Source organism: Hippopotamus amphibius, chromosome 8, assembly GCF_030028045.1.
Source record: "Hippopotamus amphibius kiboko isolate mHipAmp2 chromosome 8, mHipAmp2.hap2, whole genome shotgun sequence".
In the NCBI taxonomy this organism is placed as follows: Eukaryota; Metazoa; Chordata; class Mammalia; order Artiodactyla; family Hippopotamidae; genus Hippopotamus; species Hippopotamus amphibius.
In genome coordinates this window covers 104725705-104738385 of record NC_080193.1, presented here as the reverse complement: position 1 = coordinate 104738385, position 12681 = coordinate 104725705, and the positions used below count along the sequence as shown (strand labels likewise).

The 12681-nt window shown below is 38.4% G+C and overlaps 1 protein-coding gene across 14 annotated transcripts in view; it reads right to left on the bottom strand.

Moving 5' to 3' along the window:
* The window catches only part of FTCDNL1 (formiminotransferase cyclodeaminase N-terminal like), a 170166-nt gene that overhangs the window by 131333 nt on the left and 26152 nt on the right, over nt 1-12681 (bottom strand). Inside the window, exon 1 of one of the 14 annotated variants that reach the window (XM_057747186.1) lies at nt 730-797. The exons of the other annotated variants lie outside the window; for them this stretch is intronic. The gene's annotated coding sequence lies outside the window, so the exon portion shown is untranslated. Of the gene's footprint in view, nt 1-729; nt 798-12681 lie in introns of those variants that run through there. 14 annotated transcript variants of the gene reach the window in all.

Below are 12681 nucleotides of genomic sequence, written 5' to 3'. Positions count from 1 at the left end.
AATGGTGTTTATGGCAACCCCTCACAGTGCAAAAGAAAGGATTAGTTTCATCCTCTCATTCCACATTCTGATTCCCTGTGGACAGCTAAATCACACAAAGATGGTGTTAGAAAAATCGACCTTCACTGCAAAAGCTGAAATCAGCGGCAATATCAGGCTTTCGGCGAGCAGTCAGGCTTGCCAGGGAAAATGGGAAGTGCTTCTGTCCCTCCTCCTCTAAGAACGTGACCCTGAGCAAGCCTCCACACACTTCGTGGTTTGAGAGTGTGATCCCTGCCCGCCCATCCCTTCGATCACGTTTGCGATTACTTCCGGCAAGAGCCCTAAAACCTGCCTCCCCACGAAGAACTGGCGCGGCCCTTGCGGAGCGGAGCAGTCCGCGACGGCTGGGCCACCTCACCTGCGCCCTGCGCACGCACCACCGTTAGCAGCTTTAGGGCCGCAGAGGCTCGCTGAGGAGGTGGGAGCGCGAGGTCTGGGACAGACGCCGCCGCGGGGACCCCCTGCGCGCTCCCGCCCAGGTTCCGGTGTGCAGTGACCCAGAGCCACGTGCGCCGAAGGGGAACCCGAGGGACGCGCTGAGGGCCCCGGGGGGACACCAGCAGGGGGATCTGCGTCCGCGGGCGGCGGGGCCCGGGAGCGAGGGGCGGCCGGCGGCGCTGCCCCGGGCGCGCCTCGAGCCCGCGGCCACGCCAGCCGCTCCGCGGTTTGGGGAAGGGGGGAACCCACCTGCGCGGGCGGAGGGCGGCGGGGTACAACGGCGCCGAGCCGGAGTCGCGGCGCGTGATCAGCGCGCAGCTTCCGCCGCCGGCCCCGCCCCCCGGGCGCCCGCGCGCTCCAGCCCCGCCGCCCGCCCGTCAGCCCGCCAGCCCGCCAGCCCGCCCGCTGCAGCTCCCTCCCTGACCCCGCCCGCCCGCCCCGACCCGACCGCGTGCCGGCCGTCCCGGAGAGCTTCGCCTTCCCTCCAGAAGTGCCTTACCGCCCCGCCTGCGTTAGCTTGGAAGTCTCCACTGTTCTCTCGTAAATGAGTGACTTTTTTAAAGGGCATCAGAATCTAATGATGAGGGCATTACTCATTGATCATACACCAGCAGGGGGCTCTTTCGGTACACACACACACACACACACACACACACACACACACACACACACACGATAAATTCCCTCCTGAGAGACTGCCCGTGAGCGATTGTGAATATGACCTGCACCCACCCCAGGACAAAAGCATCTACCCATTTAGTCAAAGTTACAACGAGTAGGAACCGGGCATTAAGCATTTCCCTTTTTTTTTAGGCCAGGGAACCTTGAGCATACATTTCTCTTCCAAAAAATCAGGACCTTCTTCTTTTTTTTTTAATGTAACAAGGATTAAATGTCACCGTTTTGATCCAATTTCGTTCCTGAAGTGAAATAATCACTAAATAACTACTTTGGCGGAATAAATTAATTTTTAAATCTATTTTTTTATTTTCTAATTATACTTTTTAAACACAGATTTGAGGAAATTAACATTTATGTGGACATTTGGTTTCTAGCCTAATGTGGCATAAAAATAAGTAACATAATGAGTGTTAAAAAAAATCAGGTTCATGATGCTTCTCACATCATCATCATTGTACTTAGATGTCACAACAGTATTATGTGCGATTGTGTCAGATCCAGCCTTCTCCATCTCGGAGTGTTGGCAGGTAGGAGGGTTGTTGGCAAGAGGAGGGGTGTTAACCTCAGGATCCTGGATCCATTCCAAGGCTGGTAATTACATTCTGCCAGCCAAAATTCATCCCATAATTTTAATTGGATAAATCCTTTCTGGCCTAAGCTACTGCTATGCCTGTCAAACTGTTGCCACATTTCACCCCAGAGGTGTCTGTGTTTTAGTTGCAGGAATCAGTCCCTTTGAGGTTGGTTTATCAGTTTAAATCCTCAAAGTGCTTTCGGACCCTAAGGAATTAAATATATATTTAGGGGTTTTTTTCTATTGAATCTGCATAGACATGCATAAAATAGATTTATACTCATGTTAATGCCTAAAAACCAATCCCCATCTAATGTTAGCAGCTAATTTTGAGAGCTCTTTAACCAGGTTGACATCTCCAACTTTCTCTTCTTTCAAGAAATTTTATTGCCTATAGCTTTAACTTCCAATTTCCAAAAAGTACTGCAGTATCCAAAGTTTCTTTCCATGGAGGACAATGGACCTGAAGCCCCTGTATTTCACCTTTCCAGCAATCCTATAGTGAGATGACTTGCTGAAATGAAATACAGAACAGTAACGTTACACCTAGTCTTATCATATCCTGCCAGAGAAAACAGTGTGACACCTAGGGGCTTCATGGTTCTAGCTGTAGCACCTGCCAGGACTAAATCTTCCTCCTCACATCTCCTAATCCTCTTTGTGAGAATTGCTCTCTCTTCCAGGACTGCTGGGGCATCAAGTAAGATAAGGCTTCTGAAAGCATCAACACAGAGGAGTTACTGAGTAAACCTTAGTCCCTTTCTCCGCTCTACTCCTGTCAAACACAAATAGAGAGAAAGCAGGGCCCCAAGGTTCTTTCTGAAGAGGGGCAGCATCTGCCCCTGCCTGAGGTCTGTAAGCATATCTTTTTTTAAAAGACAAGGAGACAGATACCAGCAAGGCTGATGAGAAGTTTAGCAATGAGATTGAAAGTATTATTTTGCTGTCTTCAAGAGTGGAAAAGTACTCTTGGTGTTAGCTTAGCTCTATCACACGTAATCCTGCCCATTTCGTGCTTTTAAAGAGTTTGTGTCACATTTACAGTGTATGTATATCAAGCCTCTCATTTTTATTTAACTTAGCATGCTTTGGAGGGATTTTTTTCATACTTTTTGGGTGAAAGTGTTAATTCTGACTCCTCGTTTCTCCTGCTAATAAATCCATATTCAGGGCATTAGTTCTTTTGCTCATCATGGCTCCTGTCCAGAAACAAGTACTGGAAGAGAGAACAGCTAAAAGTCTCAGTGTCAGTTCCATCAGTGACAACTGCTTCCTAACACTTTCATAGTTTCCCTATGAGACAAAGAGGACACTTCTCTGTACACTTCGTTTTCATCTTTGCAAGCAGGGAGAACGTAGTATAAAAGCCTTCCCTGGCCCATCAGAGTCCATGCGTGTAAAAGGGAGAGGCTGGGCTCTAGTGTGGCTACACAGATCTACTTGAATCCAGAGCCCCGTGCTGCTTGAGGGGGCCAGGACCAGGGTGAGTGAGGGAGGCATTCAGCTAGGACACAAAATATAAGTGGGTGCCAAAAATTCAATAAAGCATATCTTAAGAGGTCAAAATGAATACAAAATAAGGAATCAGTGCTGAACAAAACATCAAAATTTTAAGTAAATACAGGATCCTACCCTGCACTTGCCGACTCAAGTCACACTCACCTCACCCTGTGGTTGTGTTCTCCTTCGTGCCAGCCTGTTTCTGATTGTAGGGTTGAGAGGAAACTGTGCCACTCTGCCTTGCCTGCATCGTCTCTTCTGGCCCCCCAAATGGGCAACAAAACCCAAAATATCAAGGGTAGAAATTTCCTGGCCAGCGGATACATATAATTTACAGTTTGGTCAAGAGTTTCATATATAGGAGACTTGGCCAATTTATCGCAAATGAAGGCAAGCCCTTATTAGAACAAGCAAAAGAATCAACTCTACTAACTAAATCCATTTCACTACCTACTTACCTGATGCATTTCAGAATATAGTAATTAGAAAGCTTCCTATTGTGCTGTGGAATTTTGAAATAATGTTTTAAAGAACATTTTAATTAAAACAATGAATCTTTTTTTCTCTTTTCATATTCTAGCATTTATCTGTGTTCAGAGAAATATGAGTAGAGAATTTCCCTTAGAAAGACAGAAGTCTAGGGAATTCCGTGGCAGTCCAGTGGTTAGGACTCTGAGCTTCCACTGCAGGGCGCAGGGGTTTGATTCCTGGGGGTGGGATGGGGGTGGGGGTGAGGGTGGAATAAGATCCCAAGCCTGGCAGCGCAGCAAAAGAAAAAAAAAAAAAAAGCCAGAAGTCTGATGCCTTGCACAATTTTTCTAAGATTACACTTTCACCATATTTTTGCACTATGTCAGATTTCATTCTGCCTTCTTCCCTCCTCATGGAACATGAGAAGATTTTGTTTCTTCTTCCATATACATGTGGTCCGATAAATGAAGAATTAAAAAAGAGTTACTTTAGTTGTCATTCTAGGACAAGTTAAGTGCAGAAATGGTTTTAATTGCTTGTGAGTATTAAATTATTTGAACTTTGATATTATAAAATATGTGTTCTATTAGTCATTTTCTAAAATAGCAAATGGGTTTCACTGCTGCCTTATTTAGTTTGGAGTGGGGAAGCTATTCTAGCCATTTATTTTAAATGAAGAAAAGGAGCTTGATATCCAGAAAGAAGTTACAACAACTAACAGAAATAACTCCATTGCCCGTACATCTTCGCCTCAATTATGGGAAGTGGATCTCTAGTCATTTTTTGTCTTAATGAAGGGGTAGAGAAACAGCAAAATTCCCAGAATTAACAAGCTTTCATCTTAATATTTGGGAAATGTCTTTCTCTTTACACAATATGGAAGAGATTTTTTCTCTTTAGCTGGCTGATTGTTCTTTATCATGAAAGTCCAGTAGACTACAATGTAAGCATAGTTATTAGCTTCAATTGCAATCACTTGTTATGCATTCTGTTCCTTCAGAGCCAGACTATCTCCTGTAACTAGCCAAAAAAGTAACTCTACGACCTGTTCACCGCTTAATTCAATCCTTTCCTTTCTACCTTCCACGTGGTCGTTCACTGTGCATTCCTTTATTATGGAGCCTAGGTGTTGAAGGGAATGAAGAGTCTCCCAGAGCCTCTCTCCAAAGCTATTTTTTCATACCTATTAGTTATATTGCAGATGAAGAGCAATCCCTAAAATAGACTTTGAGTTTTTGCTGAAAATTTGTCTACACATTAAGATTATTTCTAAAACTATTATAATTCACAAAATGTATCTTATTATATCCAAAAAATTCTAAGAATATTTAGAAACATTTTCCCCTAAGTAACATGAATTTTTGTTGCATTATGAGGTTTACAGAATAAATATTTACTTCAAAATTTCACCCAGTAGGTAATGACTGACAACTTTTATTAAGACAAATGATACATCTTGTGACAGACAGTCCAGTAGTGTCCAGTCCAGCACTTGCAGGCACCTCTGTGTTATTGTTGTTTAATGTCCTATGTACATGCAAGTGAATGTCAACTCTTATTGACACTAAGAGGGTAACCTCCCGTATGCACAGGAATCAGAGACCCTGAACTGAAGCATCCTGTGATGTCTGCATGCCCTGATTCCCATGTGTGTTCAGAGCTGTCCCTTGCTTTGAAAAGGAGCCCTTCTGGAGAGAACAACTTCTCCTGTTCTTGGGCAGATCTCCAAGGTCTCTCTCTGCAGGACATTCAAACTGAAGGTTCGAATGAAGGTTTTCTTGCTGATCTGTTTGTCTTTTACTGTATATCTCAGTGTTTGAAGGGATTTAATTTTTTTTAATTGTGTCTTTTCATTACATTTAAATAGAAAATGTCTAATTTCATAGGAAGAAGTGGAAAAGTTAAATTTTTGGTGCTATTGTTTTTAATGTTTTCTTTATCCTACCTTGTGTCTCTCAGTTATTATTGAAGTCTTTTACTTGAAGTTCTGCGTTTTTGAAAAAGATTTGAACATAAAAATTCATAGAAACTCAGGTCAGAAGGGACCTTAAAAATCATCTGGCACCTCCTTGTAATGTTTGTCCAAACAATGTTGGATCTGGAACAAACAGGCAGAGTTTGTGATGAAGTGGGGTTAGGGGTGGGCAGTGGGGGTATCCTTGCAGTTCTACAGTTTGTCCCCATTAGTGCTTCTTCCATAGCCCCTCTCCGAACCCTAAGGTGCCTTTGAAAACCACTAACTAGTTCAACTACTTTCCTGGGGCTTGAAACCCTTTTTGTAACATTATACAAAGTTCTCATCTTTTGAAGGTTAACCTTGTATCTTGAATTGAGTCCATGATGCTGTCCCAAAACACAAGCACTGTGGAAAATCCACACTACTTTTTAAATTATTGGATTGGTTTTAATAGTAATTTCTGTGGAGGAAAACAAATGTGAAGGGATATTCAAATCTGAAATGATCCATCGGGATTTTAATTAATATTTGCAGAAATGTGGTACAGAAACCAGAAGGATAAAGATTTGGGGGAAGGAGAAAAAAAGATTCAAAAAGATGCAATCAAATGGAGTAGACAATTATAGTCAGACAACAGGCAAGGATGAAAGCGACATAGTTATGGTATCACTAACCAGTTCAGAAGACTTGTAATACAGCCCTGCCCTTCTCAGTGCCACTGTCACTTTTGACATCAGTATTTTCATTTCTCTACTTGGGCAAAAGGATGGCAGTGTTCCTCATAGGCGATTTCTGTGTTTAATTTAGATATGGGGCCCATTTTTCTTTTTTGCACACCACCCGTCCAATTTTTTTTTCTTTTATTTCATGTTATGCCATTTGATTGATGGGCTTAAATTCTGAATGACAACAGAACTGGTCTGTAGCAACAGTTTCAGCTACCCATATTTTAAAGCTGAATTTATATTACAAATGTTACAATATTATATGAAAAAATATGTAATGAAAATGTATTTTGTAAATCAAAATCAAATATCCACTGGATACTACTAATTTACTCAAGTAAAATTCAAACAATTGTTAATCTTTGAGTTTTCTTCATTTATTAATATAAGGTGTAAAAGACCCCAATGTTTTTTACAGCAACATGGATGGACCTAGAGATTGTCATACTAATTGAAGTGAGTCAGACAGAGAAAGACAAATATCATATGATATCATTATATGTGGAATCTAAAAAAATGATACAAATGAACTTATTTACAGAACAGAAACAGACTCACAGACATAGAAAACAAACTTACGGTTACCAAGGGGGAAAGGTGGGGGAGGGACAATTTAGGAATTTGGGAGGAATATATACACACTACTATATCTAAAATAGATAAACAAGGACCTACTGTATAGCACAGGGAACTATACTCAACATTTTGTAATGACCTATATGGGAAAAGAATCTGAAAAAGGATACACATATATATTCTCTTATATATATATTATGTATATAAAAAACTGAATCACTTTGCTGTACACCTGAAACTAACACAACATAGTAAATCAATTATACTACAATGACAACAATGAATTTAAAAAGTACCCCAATGTTTTATTTCCCTAAAACATTTTTGAAGTAATTATTCAAATTATAAAACATATGTTAAACTAATCCAATCTAATTAGATTGTCTAAAACAAGAAGTACAAATAGTAGAGAAGGTTGTATGTGGAAAAGATATTTTAAAAATTTATCCTGCGTCAACCTAAAGTAGTCACTGATGTAGGAATAAACCAATCAGGAGACTGTATATTCTGCAAGATAATTTGATCTTCTCAAGTATGTCCAGCCTTAAAATAAACACCAAATATATTAATAGGAATATATTATATTTTGTTCATTATAGTGAAAATAATTATCTGTGATAATACAAGTTTTGTATATGAAAAAAAGATTTTCTTTACAGATGTGATTTTTATTGATGGTTATAATATAAATCAAAGACTACACAGTATTTAATATATCTAATGGATTGGCTTTATAATTATAAAACATAGCTTTAAAGCTAAAAAGAAACCTGAAATACATCTTATCAAACACTTTAAGGGTGTGAAACCCAGACCCAAAAAGGTTAAGTGATTGCCACATGTCTAATATCACTCTTCTATTTTAAAAATATCAGTGCCTGGAAGATGAAATACAAGACCCTTCTCAGTGGGGCCCCATCTATTTTTTAAAGATTTTCTCCTTTCCTTTTCCTAACCCTTCTCATCAGTCTAATCTCATACCACAACAGTGTACTACTGCTCACCAAACACACTTTGAACTAATATATCTCTGGCTTTTCTTGTGCTTTGCTCAAAATTTTATTCTATGACCAACCTCCACCCACCTAGTAAACAATCTCCACTTCTATGACACCTTCCTGAATTCTGTCCTCTTCTCCAATATTCATCGTACGCGTCTGTGTTCTCAGAATATCTTACCACTGAAACACTGATCACATATTATTGTTATATTATTTTATACATGTCTCTCTTCCCTGTTAGACTGAACAGGAATAAGGTCGTTCTTGTCTTTTTAATCCCTAGAGTTTAGTCCAGTCTTGAATCATAAACACTTTGTAAAAATTTGTAGAAGAGATGAATTAATGGACTGATGGGTAGATAAGTATACGCATAAGGGAATAAATGTATGAACTAACTAATGAATGAACACGCAAACCAACAAAGGAGTGAACAAATAGGTCAAAATTTTTTCGATCTTGGCACTGCTAATATTTAGCAGAGGATCGTTCTTTGTTGTGGAGGCGGTCCCGTGCATTGTAGCATGTTTAGCAGCATCCCTGACCTCTCCCCACTAGATGCCAGTAGCAGCAACAACCCCCCCCCCAAGTTGTGACAATCAAAAATGCCTCCAGGGTAAAATTGTCCTTCATTAGGAACAGCAGGAATAGATGGAATGATGGCTGGAGGTAGCAATTCAGGTGGAGGGCAGAGATTAGAACTGTGGTCTCTGTTTCAGTCCAGTACTTTTCATATGACTTAGCCCTGCTGAGATCCAAGTTCAATTCTTAGTCTTCTCACAAAATATTCTTAAAACTTGAGATCAATAACAGAGTTAACAAGTATAATTTATTGGATAAATTATTAGAAAGCAACATTAGGAGTTGCATTCCCTATATCAACGAATTTTGTTTACATTGCTTTTCTAAAAATAACATTTATCTACAGTGGATGTTATTAAATGGTACTTATTTGGTCCTGCCTAAAAGTTGCTCCTAGAAGGCAAATGGTTTTTAAAATTTTTCTAAATGCCACTGCATAGCACCATCTTGTGGATTTTAGAGGAATTCATTGATTTCAGCTTAAAATGTCTAGTTACTTCTCCAGAAAAGGAGTAAAAGGGAATAGAGAAATTATAAAAAAAAGTTAGGACATTCTTTGCTTATTAAAATGTTCTACCAAACTCTGAATTAGGAAATTAGTGTAAGTTTGACTTTGACTTTGGTATTTGGCCAGAATTTCTATTTGGCTTCAACTACAGCCTGCCCTTTGACTTTTGGAAAGTCAAATAGCCACATACCTACGTCATCACCATCATATCTGCATCTGTACAGTCAGCAAAAGAGGGCATAATGCCAACAAGGAAGGATATTCTAATGCACTGGTTAAATTGCAGTATTCACTTTGAATGTACAGCTATAACTTGGAATTAGAACTTCCTTGTATGCTGGAAGTATTGGAAGAGCAAAGTGTTGCAAAATTAGGGAAGACTGTGAAAGCTGATGATCTTATATAGAAAAAAAAGAACTTTTAAGTTTTTAAATTGAGAAATGGGGAAATAGATTTATAATAATATGAATATTTGTTCCTGTACCATGATATCAAACTTTTGATTTTTTTACTGAGATTTTTTATTGTAAAGGGGTCATTGCAATTGCATTTCACATTTCTTCTTACATCCAAGAAGTTTTTTCTATGGTGATATCTAGCTTCAGCCTCTGAAAATTGTTGATATAATACTAAGCCATTTGGCATTTGGCCTGACTATGTGTTTATATGCCTCTATTCTAAATCTAAAAGGAGAGTAAAATTGAAAGATGATGATGCAAAACACAATAGCCTTGAAGTTTCTTCCTCTTTTTCAAACATGTGAATTGTACCTTTCTGACTTGAAAGAAAATATTCAACCACAAACTATCAGGAGCATCAAATGCTAAGGGCAGTACTGGGAACCTACATGGGATTTCTGATATGGGAAAAGCATTTCTACTAGCAGATGTAATTAAAATCTAATTTTATAGACAAAATGTTTAATTGGTTATAATTCTTACTTGTTTTTCCCATCCCAATCTCCTTCTCTTCTCCATAAGATAAACTTGGCATAGCCACATACTAAAAGATTTTGTTCCTTGATCATCTCCTTTGTTCATCTCTTCAAAGAGAAGAATTGCCAGTGGGGTTGAGTCCGGGGCAATTGAATATCCAAGCTCCTTTCTTCCTAAGATAAGGTACTATTACTTTGGGAAATGGGAGAAGGCAAGGGTGTTAAAAAGAGAAGAAATTTTCCAGCAGGAAATTTCACATAATTGTTTTGACCCCAAAGTAATTATTTATGGTACAGGACAGTGGACTACTTTGCCTGCCTGTGTGGCTTAAAATAGAGCCCCAGCAGGTGGATCAGGAAGTGAAATCTAACAACCACAACGACAATAACTGCAATGGCATTTAGCTCTCTTTAACCCTCATTATCTCTGTAAGAAGGCAGTCAATGCTATGAATAACACATTTTTGGCTTTGAGTAGATACAGAGATTAGTCAATATTGCATTGAACAGTGGAACAAACTGCAGACCAGAGATCAAGAAGCCGTATTTTTATTCTAACCTGTCACCACGTGTGTAACATTGGACAAATGACTCACGCTCTTTGCCCCTCAGTTTCCATATCTGTAAAATGAGGGAGCTGGACAAGGTATTCTGTAATGTCATTTCCAGCTCAATAGGTGAAGATTGTATGAATTGTCCCATTGAATAGGAGTATAGCCCACCTCCATATTCTATGTTTGGGAGCGGTACCAAGGGATGATTTGAATAGTGTTGCCCTGCACAGTTTAGGGGTCTAACAAGACCATCTCTAAATTCTCCTCCTAGTCATCAAGGTAGAAGATGTTAAGTTTTTAAACTTAATACCACTTATTTTCCATATGTAATACATCTCTGCAGAAAGAGTTCTTTTTACTTGTAAATATTTTCTTCAAATTTCAGAGGATAGCCCCTATTCTAGTATTCAAAAACCTAGGTTTCAATTTTCTGAGCCTTTCTATAAATCATATATCTTTTAAACAATCTTTTTCTGAAGAGGGCCTATAGAATATATATTCCTTGAGATGCTAAGTTTTCCACAAAATAAGTTTGGATATCACCACATGGTATATTGTTTTCTTGGATATTCACAGTGGCCATTATAATGATTATGAAATACACTTTTATCTTTATTTTCTGATTGTTTTTGTTTTGGTTTAGTTTATTTTGGTTTGATTACTTTGGCAGAACTGTTTTGGGGAGTGGGGGTAGCTATTGATTCAGGAAATGGCTTTATCTTTCTAAACCTATTTCAGCCTGATCCAACACAGAAGCCATTCTTGGCAAGATGTGATGCTTCTGCATAGGTTTTCCAGCTCCTTTGTTTTTATTGCATTTAATTATTTCTTCCTAGAAACAAATAAGAATCACTGAACTTTCTCTTCAACATGAGGACAACCATTTAGCAGATACATGAACTATCTTATTCCAGTATTAGGTACTCTCAAAGATTCAGGTATCTCCTGTTTTTGTACTGAAACTATCATTGCAAGTAATTCAAAGGTAAACTAAGAACATCTGAGACAAATTTGGTGGGTTCCTTTGCGATACCTTGTTCAAACATGGCTTTGGTAATGGAAGTCCATGTTCAATATTCACTAGAATAAAAAATATTTGAGTGTGAGAATTTTCAAAAAATACACACACACACACACACACACACAAACATACACACAGAGAAAAGAGATATGTATTTACAAGAAATGAGAAGATCAGTTAAGGACGTGGAACCTGCTGCAATAAGATAAGAAGGGATAACATTTCTACTTCAAGCTAATCTCTTACTCTACACTAAACCCTCACCTACTGAAATAATATACTAACTTCGTAAAATCAGAATCCTGACTCGTCTTATGTTGAACATTAGGGCAACAGTTGTAGCAAAGGTGATGAGTCAGTTAATCTCAAAGTTAGGCATAGTTTTAAATTTAACCTATAGACACATGATAATAAGCAGTGTTGAGGTAACCAACACTATTTATTGGCTCTGTACATGATGTTATATTATCAAATAATCTGATTAAAATAATCAGTCGAAATATTTTTGGTAACTGAATTTCATACCATTTCTATACCTTTATTAATGCCATAATATGGGCCCATATATTTTAGTATTTTATGGCATGTACCGATGACAACTTTGTTTTTATTTAATACTTAAAAATTTTCATAATGTTTTCCTCTTAAAGTTATTCTCTACACATTCATGTTATTTTTACCTTATTTACAAATTAAGCACATTTAAATTACTAATCTACTTATACTTTTAAATGAGAAATGCTTTTTAAAAAAGCAACAGGAATTAGTGCCCAAAATATTGAAAACATAATCCCTTTAAAAATATCCACCATCCCTCTCCTCTTTCTCTTTCTAATTCAAACTAGTTTCCTTTGAAGATGTCTTTTGCCAACGTTTCTGCAAACTATTTTTGTTTGAAAATTTCAGGGTGGAACAGTTTTTTAGATGAAGGAAACTGTATTTGCAATTACAGCTTATAAAGTAAAGAAAACCATAAACTCCCTTTGGCATCAATTTGACTCAAGGTCAAAATTAGATTTCCTCTTCCTATAATATTTGAATTATAAACCTCTTTTCTTGTAAGTAGATTTGAGGGATCAGCTGGAAAGTAAAATATATTGTATGAATACTAGAGTTAAGG